At 36.7% G+C, this 21,836-nt stretch overlaps 1 protein-coding gene across 1 annotated transcript in view; it reads left to right on the top strand.

Moving 5' to 3' along the window:
* SCEL (sciellin) overlaps nucleotides 1-21,836 on the top strand; it is a 330,241-nt gene that overhangs the window by 15,936 nt on the left and 292,469 nt on the right. The window contains exons 2-3 of the mRNA XM_081214834.1: nucleotides 3,237-3,326; nucleotides 7,197-7,247. The gene's annotated coding sequence lies outside the window, so the exon portion shown is untranslated. The remainder of the gene's footprint in view (nucleotides 1-3,236; nucleotides 3,327-7,196; nucleotides 7,248-21,836) is intronic.

Below are 21,836 nucleotides of genomic sequence, written 5' to 3' on the forward strand. Positions count from 1 at the left end.
CTGGTCTAGTAGACAGATGTTGCCCTTCTGGTCTGGTAAGGCGGCAGAGAAACAAGGTCTCAAATTAAAACAGTCCTATAAATCATCATTCAGCTTCTGCTCAGGAAACAGTAAATGATTCTCTGTTCATTACCACTGGTGTAAGGTACGAATGGCCCCTGAGAAGTATATCATGGAAAGGATGTAAGAGACATAATGACTTAACTACTGTTGCTACAGTAGGCTCAGGTGAAACACTGTCATTTTCCTTCTTTATTTTAAGGAGGGACAAGAGAAATCTAGCTTCACATCAAGCTCTATCTACATGCTTTATAAAACTAAAGATTCGTGTGGGAACCCCATGAATATTTGACCACAGAGAGAAAATCCCCACTCTAAGCCAACCACTGTGTCTACTTCAGTTTTGGTTTGGGGAACTAGGTCAGCCTCAATTCTAAAGTGGCAAGAGAAAAATGAGTATGACTCCTAAGTGCAAACAGTGACTGATTTAACGATTAACTTTTTTAAAAACTGGCAACATATACGGTATTAAAAGGTATTACAAATATTTTTTTTGACCTACTCATCTTCTTTGTCTCCCTGTTTTCTTCCAACACAAATCATAGAGCCTTTCTTCCGTGGGTAAAAAGTTACCTTTACTTAATCTTTGCACCAAGGAAAGTATAACAACACATAATAGTAAATTTTAGAAGTCAACCCACCACTATCATTTATAATACAGGTGCCCAGTCTATTTGGGTTAATATCATCGCTTATATTCTTTAATTTACTCTCATTTCAAAGTAATATAAGGTTCTAAAAGTGAACATTGGCCTGTCCTAAGGATGTTTACAGAATGCAAGAGAAAGTTATTTCTGTTGACAAGCAGAAGCATTGCCTCAAAGTGTGTGTGTGTGTAAGTGTGTGTGTGCCCAGTATCTTGCCCCATGATTCCATTTTCTAGCCACAAGCACAGAACTGAGCACAACCCCTAAATTTCTTTCTTTACTCAGACATCAAAGCATAAAATGGTACAAAGGAAAGAACAACTTCATATTCTGCCTGAGAAAACTGCATCCCCCAATTCAAAGTGCACCATGAGACACATTTAAAAATAATAAACACATTAGTTACTAGTAGTAGTATTACAATTGCAGTGTTCAAAATAATAGGGTTATTTTATGAAATTTTCACTTATTAGAGTTATTACTTTTTCGGAGTTGTACATATCTGGTAACTATTGAATAAACTATTGTAAACTCTGCACACCCCACTGCTCTGATTCCATACTTTATATAATTGGTGATAGGACGTAACAGTTGTAGAATACCACAGTAACGGTTTGTCTTATATGAAATGAATTTATACCACATGGGATCATAGTGCGACTCTATTAATAAACTTTAAAAGCCAGAATACTTCTGGGGCCATTGTACTGTTTATTTGACTACTTTAATATGGCTAACATTCATAAGGAAAACAGCCCTAGTTCCTAAAGTGAAATAATTGGATTGGAAAGATAAAATGTGAGAGGATGGGGCATAAAGATAACTAGAGGGTTAGCAGGATTTTGCAGAATTAGTGAGAACTTTCCATTCTTGTTCTTCCTCTTCCATTCTGCACAAAAATCATAACAATGTCATCCTATCCTTTATGAATATGATAAATTATTTCTCAAAAGGAACCTCAGTAAGCTGATTCACTGTTACTGTTCCCTTCCCAAGAGCGTGAACTTGGAAGGCTGTGACATTTAAACTCTTATAACCAGCTCTGATGAAATGCATATTTACTTACAAATCTTCATGTATACACACATGCATGCATGCATGCATAAATACATAGCTTAGGAAGAATGAAAATAATCAGCTAAAATAAATTTTAAGTTGATATTTGGCTTTATTTATTGCATGCCTTCAAATTTAGGATTTTCTAAATTGTACTTTATAGCTATCCTATTTTTTAAATTCCACTTTTGTAGCACATGAGTGAATATTAATATCTCATATTTGTATTAAACACAATTTCCAAAATATAATTTAAATAATAAAGCACCATAATATGATGGTAACGAGAACCATAGCATACTATGTGTTTGATCTTTTGTGTTTGTTTTTTATGTATTATTTGTGTGAAAAGTATTATAAACCTATTACAGTATAGTACTATATAGCTGATTGGTTAGTTGGGTACCTAGGCTAACTTTGTTGGACTTATGAACAAATTGGACTTAGAAATGTGCTCTCTGAATGGAACTCGTTCGTATGTAGGGGACTTTTACTCTATATTTTAAATATTAATCCTTTATTCGTTGCAATAAAGGACTAATTGGTTGCAGTATTGCAAATATTCATGACTTGCCTATTAACTTTGAGATGTCATTGACAAAAAGAATATGTGTCATTTGCTGAATCCACCTGTAAATCTTCTTTGCCTCAGAGGTTGCATAATATTATGTGGAATCTGGTACATTCTCAAAAGAACTTCTCCATCTAAGATTGTTGTGAGACTTGTTCATATGGCATCTGCTGCCAAGTTCCAGTAATACACATCTGTGCTGCACATAGAAATTTGTGTGGCTGTGAAATGTTATCACATTTCTGCTGCCAGCTTGCATTATTTCCTAGGAAATACCGATTGAGCATACAGCTTAACTGAGCGTCCACACACTGAGCAATACGGTTCATTTGTAACAGAATGGGGACTTTTCTTGTTGCCTGAGAATTAGGCTCAAGATTGCATAGCAGCTACAGAAACTGGCTCTGAAATAACTGATGCCTGACACCCTTTCTCAGTCTACATAATAAGTCTGAGAGTCAAGATAATGAAAGGCAGTTGGGAATTGTCAGCCTGGTGGAAGTGGTGGGGAGGAGAGGGGCCAAGAGAAACTCTTCTAAAAATGGGGAATAACTGGCTAGAAGAAGAGACTGCAGTCTCTTTCCTGGAAGACATCTGTCTCTGTTGGAAGAAATTCTTCCCATTCTTTATGAGTCTCTCACATATCTGTTTGTCTCACAAGTGAAGCATGGACTACACTTTGTTCTGGCCTATCTTTTCAAGAATGTTTATATAGCACACAGCCTTGGAAGTCAGGGATAGTGTTTCCCTCTGGAGCAAAGGGCAAGAATGCTTGCTGTCTAATATAATGAAGATGTCTCCTTCTGGAGCAAACGTCAGGCTCAACAAGTACCTGTCTTAAGAGATTTGGGTTCCCTAAACTCGAAATTCCTCTCCTGAAATACAACCCATTTCATATGCAGGTATCATCTGGCCCTCTTCGTCACTCCCTGTGGGAATTGAGGCTTGGGGAAGCAGCACAAAATTAATGATACTGTGGCTACACTCCTGCTGTGAGTAATAAACTACTACTCTTCTCTGATGCAAGGGTCTTGTGTTTTCTACCAGTATCCTTGAAACTGGCAGGCTAAGTTGTTAGCTTGCAAGCAAGGTAAAGTCTCAGACTCTTCACTGTTCTTGACAGTCTGCTTAGGTAGTGGATGTATATTGCTCTTCCCTTGTGCTTATTTGAGCATAGGAAAAGGAAATCAGAGAAAGATGGCAAGACCGAAGAAAGAAATTTAATAGACCAGCTTCAGCATAACCACCATTGAATGGAGTATACAAGTTATCTCTTGCCAAGTAATGTCATACAGCAAACAACAATGAAATTTTATTTAACAAATATTTATTTCACTAAAAAGTTTAAGATATTCAGCTGATTTGGGCTGAGTTCACTAATTTCCTGGGGGTTGATGATTCTTGAATAACCTAGGATGGCTTCAGCTAGGATGGCTTTGGCATTTCTGATCCTGGGATCAGTTGGTTGACACAAACATGGACTTCTCATGGTGAAGGCAACATGCAAGAGCATGGAAAGCCCGATTGTACCAATACTTTTCAAGTTCCTTCTTGTGCCATGTTTGCTAATTACCCATTGGCCAAAGAACAACCCAGAAAGAACATTGATTAAAGAAAATAAAATAATTTTGAGACAAAGAAATCCCAAGGCAAGTCCAGATTCAAGGAATAAAAGAAATAGGCTCTATGACTTCAGTGAAAGAACCTGCAAGTTTATGTTAAAAGGCAAGGATAAAAGGAGGGTAAATTACTGGGGCTCTGAGAAACCAGTGGATCAAAGAAGTTAAAAGGGAAATTTTAAAGTTTCTTGAGACAAACAAAAATGGAAACACAACTTACCAGAACTTAAGGCGTGCAGCAAAAGCAGTTCTAAGAGGGAAATTTAAAGCAGTAAAGACCTACATTAAGAAGCAAGAAAGATCCCAAATAAACAGCCTAACTCTATGCATTAAGGAACTAGAAAAAGAACAGACTAAGCCCAAAGTTAGCAGAAGGAAGAAAATAAGAAAGATTAGAGCAGAAATAAATGAAATAAAGATCAGAAAAACAATAGAAAAGATGAACCAAACTAAGAGTTGGTTCTTTGAAAAGATAAAATTGACAAACCCTTAGCTGGACTAACCAAGGAAAGAAGAGAGAGGACCCGGGTTCAATCCCTGGTCAGGGAACTGAGATCCCGCAAGCAGCGCAGTACAGACAAAAAAAAAACAAAACAGAAAACTAACCCATAATCATAAAACCTGGAAATAATACCTGTTAGTATTTTGGTATATTTTCATCTAATATTTCTTCTCTATGTGTGCATATACTTCTAAAGATATTTTAAGATTATACTGTATATCCAGCATTCTATCTTACTTTTTACTCAGAATTATGTTGTAGTAATTTTTGTATAATTAATAATTGATAAATTCATTTTAATGACTACATACTAAGCAACATAGGAAAGTACCATGCATTATTCAATAATTCCCTTTTTGTTATTCAGTCGTTTCCATTCTTTCACCCTTATAAATAATGTTGAGTTGTACATCATTCTGTACAAAAATTTGTGATTATCACCATTATTTTTCTGTTGGGCTAGATTTCTAGAAGCAGGCATACCAGATGAACAGGTTTTCTTTTTAAAACTTTTACATACTGTACATCACTTTCAAGAAAGATAATGTCAGTCTTAACTCCAAGAACAATTGTATTAGACCTGTGTCATAGTACTCTTGCTAGCATTAAAATAAAGTTACCAAGCTGATAGGCAACATAAATATATGACTGTTTTCATCATTTTTGCTTACTAGAGTTCCATGTTTTTAAATGCATGTGTATATATATATATACACATATATATTTAAAGTGTTTATGTGTGTGTATGTGTGTATATATATGTACACACACACATATAAATTTTTTGTACTTTATCTCTGGGAACTGTTTGTTCTTTCCCTTTCTAACCACCACTGGCAATGCTTAAAAGTTTATTAAGTTCTAGTTCTCAGATTTGATTAAATAGTAATCAAGTTGTCTAATCATATACTTGTTAACAGTTCAGAAATCCCATGTCTTCTGAAGGTAGGCTTCACGTATGAACCCCTATTTAGGCCGTTGAGGTGGTTTAGCCTAGCAAATGAAAAGCATTAAGTTGGAGCCAGGGAAACCAGAGTTCAAAATTTACTTTTATCATTTAGTAGTTTTGTGATCTGTATCCATACTTAACTTCTCCGAGCCTCAGTTAACTCAGTTATAAAATGGAAAGGATGATTCTAGTCTTCTGAGGTTACTGTGAAAATTAGAAGATACATGAGATAATCCAGCACTTAACAGGTGTACAACATTCTATCATCGTTTAAAATCAGACCACGAGAGAGCATCTAGATATGCAATGGAGAACTGATTAATGGGAAAGTATAATTACCTTATGCTTTAACAGTTTCATCCCATAATGTATTAGCTTTTCTGTTCTTGTTTTTTTTTTTTAATGGTGGCTCTTGTATTTCCCGCCATTATAGGTAAAACTCAAGTTAACACATTAAAAACCCTCACTCTATAAACCACTTCCTTTTCTTATTTCCTCTTTAACAGCACTATAAACTTTGACTCGAGTCTTTCTTCTCTTTTCTTTTTTTCTTGTTTTTTTTTTTAAAAGCTTCTTGTTCTTAATCATTCAATGTTCTGCTAGGTTCACTCCATTTAGTAACTAAAATACTTTCTTCATCCTTGAGTGTTAGCTGCTTTATTTATTTTTATTTATTTTTTAATGTATTTATTTATTTATTTTTGGCTGCATTGGGTCTTTGTGCTGTGTGCGGGCTTTCTCTAGCTGCGGTGAGCAGGGGCTACTCTTCATTGCGGTGTGCAGCCTTCTTGTTGCAGTGGCTTCTCTTGTTGCAGAGCACAGGCTCTAGGTGCACAGGCTTCAGTAGTTGTGGCACACGGGCTCAGTAGTTGTGGCTCTCAGGCTCTAGAGCACAGGCTCAGTAGTTGTTGCGCACGGGCTTAGTTGCTCCAAGGCATGTGGGATCTTCCCAGACCAGGGCTCGAACCCTTGTCCCCTACATTGGCAGGTGAATTCTTAACCACTGCACCACAGCGAAGTTAGCCACTTTAATTATCAAATTCAAAGACTGTTAGTCTTCTGATTGGTATACGTGCTTTCCATTCAACTGGTCCTCAGGACAGAGAACTAAGTTTCATTTCTGTTTTACCAGCTCATTTCACAATAGCAATGAATTAAACTGAATGAAGTACCAGAACAGATTCTTCAAGGTGATGCTAGTTATAAAAGATATTTTGTATTTCATATTAAAAATCTATTTGGTTTTGTACGGAAAGAAATATTATATCCAAAATAATGCTGTATTTTAGAACTGGTTGCAACTGAAATAAGAGTGTATCCTCAGAAAGGTTAAGAATTGTATTAAGGATTTCTCCTTCTGATATTATATTGGTTTAATATCTCTGAAAGTATCTTCCTTTACAGAATTTTAAACTTCTGGACAGTATACACCTTGGAGGTGTTTCTGTTTTTGCAAATGGTAAGGGAATTCTCTAAGGATAAACCACTAAAATACGAAAACAAAACTGCACATCTGGGGCAAGAGCTTTTGTGTATACTTGAATATTTCCATAATGAATCTTAAAAATATCAAGATAGTTGGGGAGGAGTTTGGAAGATAGGATGAAGAAGAGCATATATGTAGATTTATTGATATTGCTAGTGTTCTAGATCTTGGGTGGTATATTTATGGGTATTTATTATATTATGTTTTATAACTTACATCTTTACTCAATATATTATTTAGAATTATTTATTTTTTAATGAAACGTTTAGGTTGCCTTTCTGACAACTTTTTATTTTAAAACATCAGATATGCAGAAATGGTGAAAGGATGATACAAAAAAGCATTCATCTATGCCCAGTAAGTTCAACAATTTTTAATGTTACCAAATTTTTAAATATTTGTCTATATACATGTGTAAATTTATTTTCTTGTAGAAATATTTGAAAGTCATTTGCAGACATATGAAACTTCCCTCCTTAATATACTTCATCGTACAACTTCTAAGAATGTTCTACTTAATCCCAATGCCATTATTATATCCAAGAAAATTTTTAATAATTTTATAACATTATTTAATATCCACTCCATATTCAAATTCTTCCAATTGTCTCCAGATACTATATATATATTTATATTTGAATGTATTGAATTTGACATATTGAACTTGATGATTGTCTCTTTTAAACCAGAACAATTTTGACCATTTTTTTATGACATTGACTTTTTGAAGAGTCTAGGCCAATTGTCTTATATAGTTTATTCTATACCCTGATTGTTTCTCATGATGTTATTTAACCTGTTCCTCTATTCCCTTTATTTTATGTACACTGAAGTTTAGATTTGGATTTGATTAAAATCAGATTAAGCATATTTGTGAAGAATACTTCATTCACAACACAGTAACGTTGTGACTTCACATCTAACTCGGAGATATATAATGTCAGGTTGTCCCACTACTAGTGATGCTAAGTGTCATCATTAAATTCAGATTGTAACTGCCAGATCTCTATGTTGGAGAATTAATAAGTAATCTGAAAAGTGATACTTGGGCACTGTGGGTTTATCCTATTCTCCCAGCATTCTTCTACTCAGTGGTTTTCACAGTCATTTATTTCAGAATCTTATTTTCTAATACTGTCATACTAATAGGACATTTTTTCAGTACCCCCCCTTTTTCTTAAAGAATTGCATCAGGGTGCTAGATCTTTAGCCAATATAAGCGGAATAAATTTAACATAATTACCATTTATTAGAACCACTCTATAGTTAGACTGACTTTGAAAGATTATTCTTTATTATAGTGGTATGGACTGAATTGTGTCACCCCAAAATTCGTATGTTGAAACCCTAACCACCAAATGTGATGGCATTTGGAGATGGAGACTTTGAAGATAATTAGTGTAGGTGAGGTCATGAAGGTGGGGACCCCATAATGGGATTAGTGCTTTTATGAAAACAGATACCAGAGACCCTGTCTCTCTCTTTCCCCATCTTGTTGAGGTCTCAGAATGAAGATAGCCATCTGTAAGCCAGGAAGAGAACCCTTACTAGACACTGACCATACTGGCACCCTGATCTCAGATGTCCAGCCTCCAGGACTGTAAGAAAATAAATTTCTGTTGTTTAAGCCACCCAGTCTATGACATTTTGCCATGGCAGCTTGAGAAGACTAATACATAGTTTTCTAAGTATTATAGAACCCTTTGTCCCACTCCCAGTCCTACCAAATTCCTCACATATTGCCAGACATTTTCTTAGGAAAAATGACCCTCTGCTCTGAATTACACAAGCTGAAAAACATTGATTAGCGTATTTATTGCTGTTTCTTGTGTAGTCATTACAGTGCAGACAAAGGTGATCCTAGCAAAGGATTCTCATGGTTGCCTTCCCCATGGAAGACTAATGGGGCCAACTTTTCGCTATTATAAATAGTGAATATTGTTGACTGTATATCTTTCTCCTTAAGGTAGGTTCTCCCCCCACCCTGGACCTCTATTGAGATATAATTGACATATTAATGTAAGGTAGTCAACAATGTTTATTTGATACGCTTACACATTGCAAAGTGACTATAGCCATAGCACTAGCTAACATTTGCAACACATCACATAATTACCATTTCTTTTTTGTGGTGAGAACATTTAAAATCTAGTCTCTTAGCAACTTTCAAGTGTGTAATACAATCACTATGTTGTACCTTAGATCCCCAGAACTTATTCATCTTTAACTGGAAGTTTATACTCTTTGACCAACATCTCCCCTTTCCCCCACCCTCCAGCCCCTGGTAACTACCATCTAGATTCTGTTTCTATGAGTTTGGCTTTTATAGATTCCACATATAAGTGAGATCATGTAGTATTTGTCTTTCTCTGTCTGACTTATTTCACTAAGCATAATGCCCTCAAGGTCCATCTATATTATCACAAAGAGCAAGATGTCCTTCTTTCTCATGACTGAATGATATTCCATTGTATGTATGTTCTTTGTCCCGTCATCCACTGATGGGCACTTACGTTGTTCCCATATCTTGGGTATTGTGAATAATACTGTCATGAACATGGGGGTGCAGATATCTCTTTGAAATCCTGTTTTCATTTCTTTTAGATGTATACCCCAAAGTAAGATTGCTGGGTCATATGGTAGTTCCATTTATAATTTCTTGAGGAACCTCTATACTGTTTTCTGTAGTGGTTGCATCATTAGTGTAAATTCTTAAAAGTAGAAAACTTGGTCAATGTTATAAACCTTCTTAAGGCTTATGATCTGAATTTCTGGCTAGCTGTCTATAAAGATTGTACCAAGTTCCATTTACACAAGCTGTGTTTGCGAGTGTTCACTTAAATATCACACTCCTCAGTGCTGATCATTATAATTAAAACTCATTTCTGAATATTATAGGAAAATGTTTTATTTGTGTTTCTTTTATTATATTTTTTCATTTTAATTAAACTTTTTTTTTCTGGTAAATTGTTTTGGTCATGCCATTGCCAATTTCTCTACTGCTGTTTCAGCATTTTCTTGATGAATGTTGAATGACCATATATCAGGTTACATTTTACTGCAGATTATTTTTTACAGTTTGACTTTTGAAGAAGGCTGTTTTACTAGGGATGCCATGGTCCTGCTAACATTAGTAGGACATTGGGAAATGTGAAAACAGTGTTTCTCTGCATCTTATTTCCAGAAAGCTTATTTCTAGCACATATGTATGAGAATCAGACAGGCTAAGTGATTTAAAAATCAATGCCATTTATAAGTGGATATTTGATTTTAATAAATATTTCAGAAATAAATATGAATGTATTTACTAAGTATCCACAGCATAGCACTGAACATGAAGCAAGTTTTAAAACCCTTCTTTCATTTTTACTCAATGATTGTGTAGAAATTTTCTTATGGTATTTTTTATATGGTCATGCTTTCAACTACCAGAGTATATACATGGACATACTGTAGAAACTTTAAAATTATAAATATTCTAGCTCTGTTTAGAAATTGAAATTTTTGTACTTGTAAAGATCCTTTTTTAAGCACATTTTCTTCCTTCTGCAAATTTTCCTAACTTAAAACCTTTCCCTCCTTGTACACTTGGTCAAAGATGTGAAAACTAGTAATGTTCAACTCTGTTTACCAAACTGTGTTAAATGATATTGCTATATAGCATAGCCAAATGGCAACTTCTTTTTATTTTCTATAGTTAGTCCATCTTATGGTTACTCAACCAATGCTCAGTTCCACTTTGAGGAGCAAACACAGCCTATGGGCTGAGACATCTGAATCTCAGTTTTTGTCATCAGTGATATAATCTGATAAATTGTCATTACAGTGATATGCTCTGCAGAAATATAGGATTTTGTTTTTGTATCTATCAGTTATACTTTGTTTTATTTTGCAGTTACTTTTATATTTGGCTAAATCTGCTCACCCTCCTTTCAATATTGTAACTCTCAGAGGGCAGAGATATGTCTTCCTATATCACTCCATCCCTGCAAATAATCTTGATGTGAATTTAAGTCATCCTGTTTTTAGTTTGTGCTAAAATTACTTGAAAATAACTATCAACTCTACCCTGTTTAAAAAAAATAAAACTCTATAATCCTGTGACAATATATACCCACATTTCATAATCCTTAGAGCTCTTCCAATTTCTAGTTTAAATCCTCCCTGCTGTCATTTCCATCTGCCACATGGGACTGAGAGTAATTGTTTTCTATCTTTTTTTTTTTTTTTTTTTGCTGTACGCGGGCCTCTCACTGCTGTGGCCTCTCCCGTTGCGGAGCACAGGCTCCGGACACACAGGCTCCGCGGCCATGGCTCGCGGGCCCAGCCGCTCCGCGGCACGTGGGATCCTCCGGGACAGGGGCACGAACCCGTGTCCCCTGCATCGGCAGGCGGACTCTCAACCACTGCGCCACCAGGGAAGCCCTGTTTTCTATCTTTAATGTAGGAAAACTTTTCATACTCAAAAATGAGAGTCAGTCTCTCTTAAACGTTCTAAACTTCAGGTCATATAAAATTCAACTTCTTAACTCACACTCCTTACTACCAAACTTTGAATTATATCTGTCCTTTGTAGTGGAATTTCTCAAAATTGCCACAGAGAACTTTACCAAAGTTCTGACTAATACATTGTTGTTTGCACAGTGTTAAATCGTTTGTATGCTTGTGGCATCCAGAGGTCAAGGGAATCATGAAAACAATAGCAAACTTAGGACATGAAAGAAATTAGTAAAGACCAGATAACCACCCCTATCAGCCCTCTGGGAAAAAAATCAAGTACCAGAAGTTTTGTTTAATGTGGTATCTTTTCTGTTATTCATCCTGTGAGCCTAACAGAGGGAAATGTTTCTTCTTCCCTCCTAGTGTACTGATATAAGTAGCTAGGTAGTAAGTGCCAATTCAAATTCCATGAAATAAATGAGATTTTCTGCCAGATTAGATTTGAGGGACAGAATTAGTCAATGGACTCTAGTTTGTGTATGTGAAGACACTGAAACTGATACACTGAACTGTGCGTTTGGAGTATGATCTTAATATTGACATTGACACAAATATTGTCATTTACTGGGACTACAGTATGATCATTTTCCACCTCTGTCTTCTATCCAATGGTGTGTGACCAAAAAACACAGAACAGCTGATTTACCTTTATGGCCTGTGAAATAGTGACCATGGTTTCATTAGTTCAAGCTCTACTACCTCAGAATAACTGACCGAAGAAAAGTCTGTTCTACACTCTTCCAACATTTTGTCTCTTACATGGCAAAAGTGAATAAAAATTTACTTTGAGCATGTTGATTTTGCCACTTGACTTTCCTGTGCAGCAGCAAACCCTGTTTCCTCTTAGTCATGACCAGTCACCAGTACCAAGTTCACCCAGGGAACGTGAAGAGCTGGGCTCCACAGCTTCCAGCTCCAATGCCAATGACACTGCTAGGTATTCCCAGGTGCTGCTGCGGCCACTGAATACTAGTTGCTACCCCAGCTCCCCATGTGACTCTTTGTCCTGCCCCTGACACTGCCAGATAAATCTACCACCTCCCTAGAACTTTATGTCACTAGCTCCAGATTCAAAATCCTGAAGAGTCTGATCCTGATAATTGGCTGAGCCTTGCTCATGTGCCATGTTCTAACTACCACACTTCCTGGGAAAGCAAGGATCCATCCTTTTCAGCCTTTTTACTGAGAGGTAGACTCTGCCATCTATGAAGATTCAAAAGGTGGGGAAGTGCCCCAAACATGAAAAGGGGGTTCAGACAAATACACTACAAGTTGGGAAATGCTATGTATGTTCTGAGGTTGGAAAGCATGGAGAAAAAGTGGGGGAAAACTCTGGAAGTTGGACCCAGAACAAGGGGAACCCTGGAAGTCAAATGAAGATATTTAGACTTTATTTGTTAGGCAGAAAAAGTCACTGGAAATGCCTGCACAAAGGGATCAAAGTGGGCTTTAGGAATATTAATCTGCAGCAGTTAGCACAGAAGAATATTTGGAGAGAGGAGATTTTGGAGACAGAAACCAATGAGCAGTCCAGGGAGTTATCTGTATATAAAGCAATACATGCCTGATCTTGGATAGTGTCTGTAGCAATGCAAGTGAAAGAATAGGTGAGAGGACTGTAGAGATAAAATTCTAGAGCTCCCTAAAAGAACCCACTTCTTTCCAATTTTCTCAATAGCATAAATACCAACATCTTATTCGGAAGTATTCTATTCTAGGGACTTCCATGGCGGTCCAGTGGTTAAGACTCCGCACTTCCGCTGCAGGGGGCACAGTTTCGATCCCTGGTCAGGGAACTAAGATCCCACATGCTGCACTGTGTGGCCAAAAAAAAAAAAAGTATTCCAATGTGAACTAAGTAGTTTGCCTAGGGTAGTAGTCCTCAGAGTATGGACAGCTCTGGTTCCTGAGACCCTTGCAGCAGTTCTGCAAGGTTAAAACTATTTTCATAGTAATACTAAGGTGTTATTTGCCTTTTCCACTATGGTAACATTTGCACTGATGGTACAAGAGAAATAGTGGCTAAAACGGCTCCTTAACAGGAATCAAGGCAGTGGCACTGAACTGTATCGGTAGTATATAGTCATCATTGTATCTGCATATTTGTGTCAAGCAAAAAAATAGTCATTCTCGGGCTTCCCTGGTGGTGCAGTGGTTGAGAATCTGCCTGCTAATGCAGGGGATACGGGTTCGAGCCCTGGTCTGGGAGGATCCCACATGCCACGGAGCAACTAGGCCCGTGAGCCACAACTACTGAGCCTGTGCGTCTGGAGCCTGTGCTCCACAACAAGAGAGGCCGCAATAGTCAGAGGCCTGCGCACCGCGACGAAGAGTGGCCCCCGCTTGCCACAACTAGAGAAAGCCCTCACACAGAAACGAACACCCAACATAGCAAACATAAATAAATTAATAAACTCCTACCCACAACATCTTCAAAAAAAGGAAAAAAAAGCTGCTATTTCTGTGTCTATATAATAAAAAAAAAAGTAGTCATTCTCACTTAAGAATATCTTTGATAATGCAGTAAAATGTATTAACTGTATGAAATCTTGACCCTTAAGTACACCGTTTTTAATAATCAGTGTGATGAAATGGGAAGTATCTATGAAACGCTTCTACATATCAAAATGCCTAGTTCTTTCAAGGACAACGTTTGCATGAGTGTTTGAATCACAAGCCGAACCAGCCTGTCACATCCCCACTACCCTGTAGCACATCATTTTTCCTTGAAAGAACAGTTGACAGACAAACTATGATTTTGGGGGGCCTTAGCTATTAGGCAGATATTTTCTTGAAAGTGAATGAAATGAGTCTGTCACTTCAGGAAAACAATAGTGTTTTTTTTTGCCAATGATAAAATTAGTATTTTGTAAAAATTGTATCTGCCACCATGAACTTGACAGCTTCCTAACACCTAAAGATTTTTCTAACGAGATTGTTGGTTAAATTAATGGATGTGCTTTTTAAAAATATTATGTCATGAACTGAGTCGACATTTGGAAGATCTGTGTAACTCAGTGAGCCAATAAGTGCCAAATGGCCAATGCAGGATGTTACAAAATCATGGGCAGGAAATCTATTCGAAGCGCAAGATAAGCCAATAGATTTTACTGTAACAGAGAATAAAAGATTCACTGGTGTGGTTTTAAATTCCATATTGCATCTAACCTCTTAAAAACTACCACTGCCCAGTTATCAATTGAACAGTATCTGTAATTATCTGAAAAGGCAATTAAAATACTCCTCCCTTTTCCAATCACATATCTAAAACTGGATTTTCTTCATCTACTTCAACCACAACATATCATAGCCGATTAAATGTAGAAGCAGACATGAGAATCCAGCTCTTTTCTATTTTAAGCCAAATATTAAGCAGATTTGCCAAAATGTGTAACAATATGACTCTTCTCATTTTCCAGTTTTGGAAAATATGTTATCTACGTTAATATACAAAACATTTACTATTGCTATTTTTTCATAGAAATAACACTTTCCTAATTTTTATTGTTATTATTTTAAATGACATTGTTAGTCACCAGAGAATACAAATCAAAACCACTTCATATATACTAGAATAACTATAATAATAATTTTTAAAAAGTAAGAAGTGTCAGTGAGAATGTAAAGAAATTGTGCCCCTCATACATTGCTGGTAGGAATGTAAAATGGTATAGCCACTTTGGAAAACAGTTTGATAGTCCTCAGAAAGTTAACTGTAGAGCTACCACATGACGCAGCAATTCCATTCCTAGGTATATACCTAAGGGAATTGAAAACATATGTTCACAAAAAAGCTTGTACACAACTGTTCATAGCAAAATTGTTCATAATTCCGAAAAGTAGAAACAATCCAGGTGTCTATCAACTGATGAATGGATAAGCAGAATGTGGTATATCCCCACAATGAAATATTATTCAGCCATAAAAAGGAATAAAGTACTGATTCATGCTGTTGATACATGATGGATGAACCTTGAAAACATTATGCTAAGGGAAAGAAGTTAGACACAAAAGGTCATCTATTGTATGATTCCACTTGTATGAAATGTCCAGAATAGGCAAATCCATATACAGATACAGAAAGTAGACTAGTGGTTGCCAGAGGCTAGGAGGAGGAGGGACTGGAGAGTGACAGGTAAGGAATAGTGGTGATATTGTACAACCTTGTAAATATACCAAGAAAAAAATGTAATGTTAGTGATTAAAGTTATCCCCATTGCAAAAATGTTTTGGGTAGTAGCCACAGAGGCTAGAATCATATTGTTGAGCATAAGGAAAATCTCATTTTAGGGGTTAGAGATTCCCAAAATTTGTCCTAAGTACCAAGCTTAGGTTCCAGAGCTAACTCTAGATCCAATCAGCTAGGATTTTTTTTTTTTTTTTAATCTTAGCCTTGCATTTCAGCTTGGGAGGAATTTCTACAAGTGTTAAATTCTTATTCATCTTGCATGTGGACTTTTGTTTGCTTTTTGTACAAGTTTTAACCAATAATGGAATATTTATTATCACTGAAAGACAAAAATTACTAAATTACTGAATATTACTGAATGACAGAAAAAATAACATACAAATTGTGAGACAACTGTCTATTGACAACATAGAAAATGGGGTCACTGAAAAGTGTTAATTATAGAAAAAACACTTTGCAATTTTTTTGTTTCATTGTATAGTTTAAAATTGGTTTAATTTCCATTTTTGAAGATAAAAACTTTTCTCCTCTTTCACTGAGAACAAACTGTAATTAACAGAAACACAACAGCTATTTGCATAACAATAACTTCCTTGGCATTAGAGAAGCTTGTTATTTGGTTTTCTTTAAGTGAAAGATTTGGTCTCTGTAGGACACATTAATATTTTTATCTTAATATTTTGTGCTCTTTCCATTATTTTCTGAAATCTGAATTTGAGTACATAATATACCATCATGTTTCTTGCCAGCATACCTATGAAAATCCCTCTTAAATTTTTACAGTTTGACCTCACCTCACTTTCCATTTGTACCAGCTGCCACTTCCTCCTATGCTTCAGCCAGAGATTGGTCTTCTCCACAGTACCCAAATTAGCTATGGTCTTTTCTCTCCACAATGAGAGGTAAACCTTCAGGCACATGAGGAGAATTTTGAGGCACCTCTGCATAAGTACCTTAGAGTGTATGCAGTGTGAAAAACTACTGCTGGACACCAGGTCTGAGGTTGGCAGTAGAGTGTGGTGGGAACACGAGCTAGGAATGATGGATTCTTTGTGGTGGAGCCAGGTCTGTCTTCACAAAGAAAAGCACAAAGAACAGAATTGGGCAGGCTAAGAAGGTGAAGGGAATTCCAGGGAAAGGAAGAAGAGTGGCACCCACTTTTGACAAACATTAAAGACCATAGCTAAAATAAACTCCGGAGTCAGACAGATCTTAGTTGCCATTTAAACCCCACCCCTCATTCGCAGGGTAACGTTGGTGACTCACTGAGTCTCCATGGCTTTAGTTTCCCATTTGTAAAATTGGTTGAATAATACCAAGCTCATAGGGTCATTGTGAAGATTAAATCAGACTCTATATACATTGTGCCTGGCCCATTAATAAATGTTAACTCCTGCAACTCACACGTACAACCTGCCTTAGAGGAGGTAACTGGTCTTTCCTGAGGCCAAATCTTCAATATTTTCTATGATCTACAACTTGTTGTCTATATTATCTTGTTCCCATTTATTCCAGTCTTTATCTTGGGGGAAGAATCCGTGTCTTGAACTTCTTTATATATATATCTTTTTTCTAGTTATTAGGCTTCTTTTTTTTTTTAATTGGGTTATAGTTGTTTTACAATGTTGTGTTAGTTTCTACTGTACAGTGAAGTGGATTTCCCTGTGCTATACCGCAGGTTCTCATTAGTTATCTATTTTATACATATTAGTGTATATATGTCAATCCCAATCTCCCAATTCATCCCACACCTCTATGTTTTTCTATAAGACTTTAATATAGTTCTAGAATCTACAGAGATCTATCTAGAAAGTTTGAGTTGCCTGAATACCTATTAGATTGCTTCTTGACTTGCCCATCATGGGGATGAGAGAAACTGCCAAAAAATATGTAAGGCTAATGAAACTGGAATTACAGTGGTGGAAGGAAATGTGTGTTGGATATTTCCCAATGCCCTTCTAGACCCACTCTCTACCTACTCTGGCTGATCTTTATGGATTGTATTAATTTTCTCCCTTGCCCTCTGGCTTCTACTGGGTTCAGACAATACGAGGCACTGGAAGGAAATCTGAAGGGCAGAAGGAGTGAAGTTAGGGTATTTATTCACCCAGCTCCCTCTCTGCAGGGCCTCATAGCTGCTTTCTTCTACCTGAGTCTACAGCTTCTTCTGAGCATCCCTGGTGGTGGCATAACTTTCTGACTCACTCTGGAAATCACAATTTGCATTTTATTTTTGTTTTTATAGAGTGAAATGTTTTCCAGTTCAATGTGAATATTTATTTCTTAGAAACAAAAACAACCCCCCTCCAAAACACAGACATATAACCTTCTGAGATAGATGTTTGAGGAGACTGCATATAATTTTAAGCTATAACCTTCAGTGATTTGTGGAGCAAACCAGATTTCTTACTCAACACTGCACTTTTATAAGCTTGTTTATGTAACAAAGATGTTTCCTGCACAATGATTCAGTGATCCCTTATGAACCAGCTTTGTTCATTCTAACACGTTGTTTTAGGAGCTTAATTGACTCAGTCCTCCCATACAAGGTAAAACTTGCTCTGGAACCCCTTTGACTATTGGGGTAGTTATGTAGATGACAGTGAATTAAATGTTTGTGTGAATAACAAATAATATTTACACTGACTCTACTTTTTTTCCCCAATAGTGAGCGAGTAATAAAAAAGATCACAATATTATTAGAAATGACAGAAATATTGACCTTTAGGTAATTCTTTTTTTTTTAAATAAATAAATTTATTTATTTATTTATTTATTTATTTATTTATGGCTGTGTTGGGTCTTCATTGCTGTGCACGGGCTTTCTCTAGTTGCAGCGAACGGGAGCTACTCTTCATTGTGGTGCACGGCTTCTCATTGTGATGGCTTCTCTTGTTGCAGAACACAGGCTCTAGGTGTGCAGGCTTCAGTAGTTGTGGCACATGGGCTCAGTAGTTATGGCTCATGGGCTCTAGAGTGCAGGCTCAGTAGTTGTGGTGCACAGGCTTGGTTGCTCCAAGGCATGTGGGATCCTCCTGGACCAGGGATGGAACCCATGTCCCCTGCATTGGCAGAAGGACTCCCAACCACTGCGCCACCAGGGAAGTCCCTAAGTAATTCTTGATTTATAGAAGAATAAGGTAATTCTAAAATATTACTGCTGTTGAGGTTTTTTTCTTTTAAAGAAGAAACTTTCTCTTTCAGTTAAGGTCATTCATTCATTAGCTATTTTATATTATGTTCTATGACTTTTACACTCATGCTTCTGCAAATAAGAGAAATATTTAGTTGATACAAATGTTACTCTGACAATAATCTTAAATTCCTTTTTAAGGTTGTTTTGTAACTAGTACTAGGAAGTGTATACTTTTTGAAGCATATTGAAAAATAATTTCTCTAGAATCTTCTTTCTTCATTTTTCTCTTGGAGCCAATTTTTACCTGAGTTAATGAAGAAATCCCTCAACGAAGCTATCATAGCATGAGCTCTAAAAAATAAAGGGTAAATGAATGAGTGAGATTTTTCTATATAACTTTAAAAATAGTTTAATGAAGCAATATAAAATTTATGCATTCATCTGTTCTTTCAGAATATATTTCAGTGCCTTCTCTGTTTCAGGCACTGGACTAGGCACCAAGGATACTCTGGGTAAAAGCCAACGTCATGGCAGTATCTCTTGTAATCAGGGGTTATGTTCAAATATTTAACAACTCATGCATCACAGTCCCATACAATCAGAAGCAAAGCCAGCAGTAAACAACAGATTCTGCTGGATCAGCAGTAAACACACTGCACCCCAGCTGAGTGTCTCCAAGACGTAACTCTTCTTGGTTTCATCCCTTGTAGCCTCTAGACCATTCACTGGGGATTTTCACTTGCTTCTCAGTTGAGACCAGGACAGCTGGGTCTCCCTTCCTCGCTCCGTGTCCTCTGTTCCTGTGATTCTGGACTGTACCAGGCCCTTTGACCTTCCACTGCTCCTTCAAGTACTTCGGCCCGTCAGTCCCAGGTGCCGATTTGAATTTTGAGTCTTGACTTTCTCAACTTCCAGTGATCCCCTTGATTTTTTTGTTACACGCTTGTTTCTGGGTTCCTGATTGTATTCTAATATATATTCTACTTCTTCCGTCTCCACCATCGTCTCCCTCCTTGGACAATCCACATGGCACTTCATCTCTGTTTTTCTTATGGTGTTTGTTTCTCTTGCTTATTTAAGTAAAGGTCTTAACACCCCTTCTAGATTTAAACTCTTTGATATAAGGGAGCAAGTCTTATAGAAATGGAAGTATACCAACCAGTAACATCTAATATTAAGGAATTATTGTTACTTTCTTCGGTATGATAATGATATTATGATTATGGTTTTAAAATTCCTTACCTAATACAGATATACAGTGATATATTTATACGGTGAAATATGATACCTGGCATTTATTTAAAAATACCCCAGGAAACAAGCTTTTGGGTATGGAGAAGATAAAATAAGGATAATTAAAAATTGGTAATTATTAAAGTTGGGTGATGGGAACATTGAGGGGTCATTGTATTTTATCTCTACTTTTATGTGTTTGAAAATAAATATAGATAATATAAATATAAAGAAATATAAAAATACACAATAAATATAATTAGAAGTCTATATGAAAATATTTCTTTGTTAACAGAATTGACCCTGAAATTGCCCCTTCCCTTGCTCTAACATGATTGCTGGACAATGTAAACATCTTCCCTGTGTATCTAAAGGGGTTGTCATCTGGGGTAGCCACTTTGCTCAAAATAGTTTCCTTTTTGCTGGGAATGGATCAAAACACAGGAGCGGGCCTCTAGTGACCATGCCTGTAATGTGTGATACTGCCACTCCAGTCAACTTATTGATCAACTTATTGATCCAGGTGTAGGAGGACAGTTGACACAAGCCGGGCCAATTGTACCCTCTCTTCAGACAAGTTGAAACTTATGAGAGAGAAGTGCAGACTGGTCTGATTGGAGGCCTGCTCTATTAATGGCAGTGCCCAGAGATAAGGCCTCTTAACTCTTGCTCTGAGATTTCCTATCTTGTTACCTTTGCACCTGCCTTCCTGTGGTTTTGTTGTCCACTCTTCCACTGATCTTGTGAATGCCTCAGTATTCACCCTGTAAATCCCCCTCCCCATTTTTTAAATTTGTTATCCAGAGTTTGTTTGTTACTTAGAATTTAAAAAGTTTATCTCATATACCATTTGAATGAGATGAGCTCATTCACATTACAAGGAATAGAATGTCTGAATGCAAGGCAATTCTGCACATGAAATATTATCATATATTACTATGCAGAGGATTTCCTGTCTCTGTATTACTTTCTCGCCTCAACGAATAATTATTAAGTAATTATAATTACTTAATAATAATTAAGTACCTACTATGTGCCTACACTGTGACAAGTGCTGACTATTCAATGAGAAGAAAACAGAGTACCTGCACTCAAGGAGTTTACAATTTTATGGGGGAGACAGATATCTTCAAATAATGATACTAGCAGTTGTATTATTATAGAGATGAGTATCCAAAAGGAAAGGAATGTGTCTCTAAGAAGGTGGAGAACAAGAGAACCTGATTAAGCGTGGATGATGGGGGGTGGGGAGTGAACTTGAGTTGAGGGCTTATTGCGCAATTTATCATTATATGAGAGAGTAGTGGAATAGATATGGGAGTGTAAAATCATTCCTGAAACAATGACCTCCAGAATTCAGTCTAATCAACAAAACAGAAGGAAACAGAATCCCTACATTCAAAAAGATGTTTGTAACTGTCTGATTAATAATTAAGACTAAATTGCAATCGGTTTAATTTTCACCATTAAGGCAGTAGTTAAACTAACTAGTACATTCACTTTATTATAAGTGCAAAAGCGCCCTCAGGTTTATTGGTCTGAATTGTGACACATGTGTGTCCTTTCTAAGCCAGCTAACAGTAAGGGCCATGGTGGTAGGGTGGATGGCTTAGAGAATAAACATGATTCCTGACCCTCAGTCTAGAGAAAGGCCCAAGTCCCCTAAAGCACATGGCTATTTTTTGATCATTGAAGTTGGTAGAAAGAAATGGCTATTGCCTGAACAGCTAACAATATGTAAGGCAGATAGGTCAGGTAACCTGGACAAGAAGGAGTCTACAGAAGCCGTGGGGAGGAAATCTGATTGGACAGTGTTCAAGAGAGAATGAAAAGAGAACAAAGCAGTAGATATCAGCAACTCGCTTGAGAAGTTTTGCTATAAAAGCTA

Source organism: Mesoplodon bidens (genome assembly GCF_964165515.1).
Source record: "Mesoplodon bidens genome assembly, chromosome: 17".
Lineage (NCBI taxonomy): Eukaryota > Metazoa > Chordata > Mammalia > Artiodactyla > Ziphiidae > Mesoplodon > Mesoplodon bidens.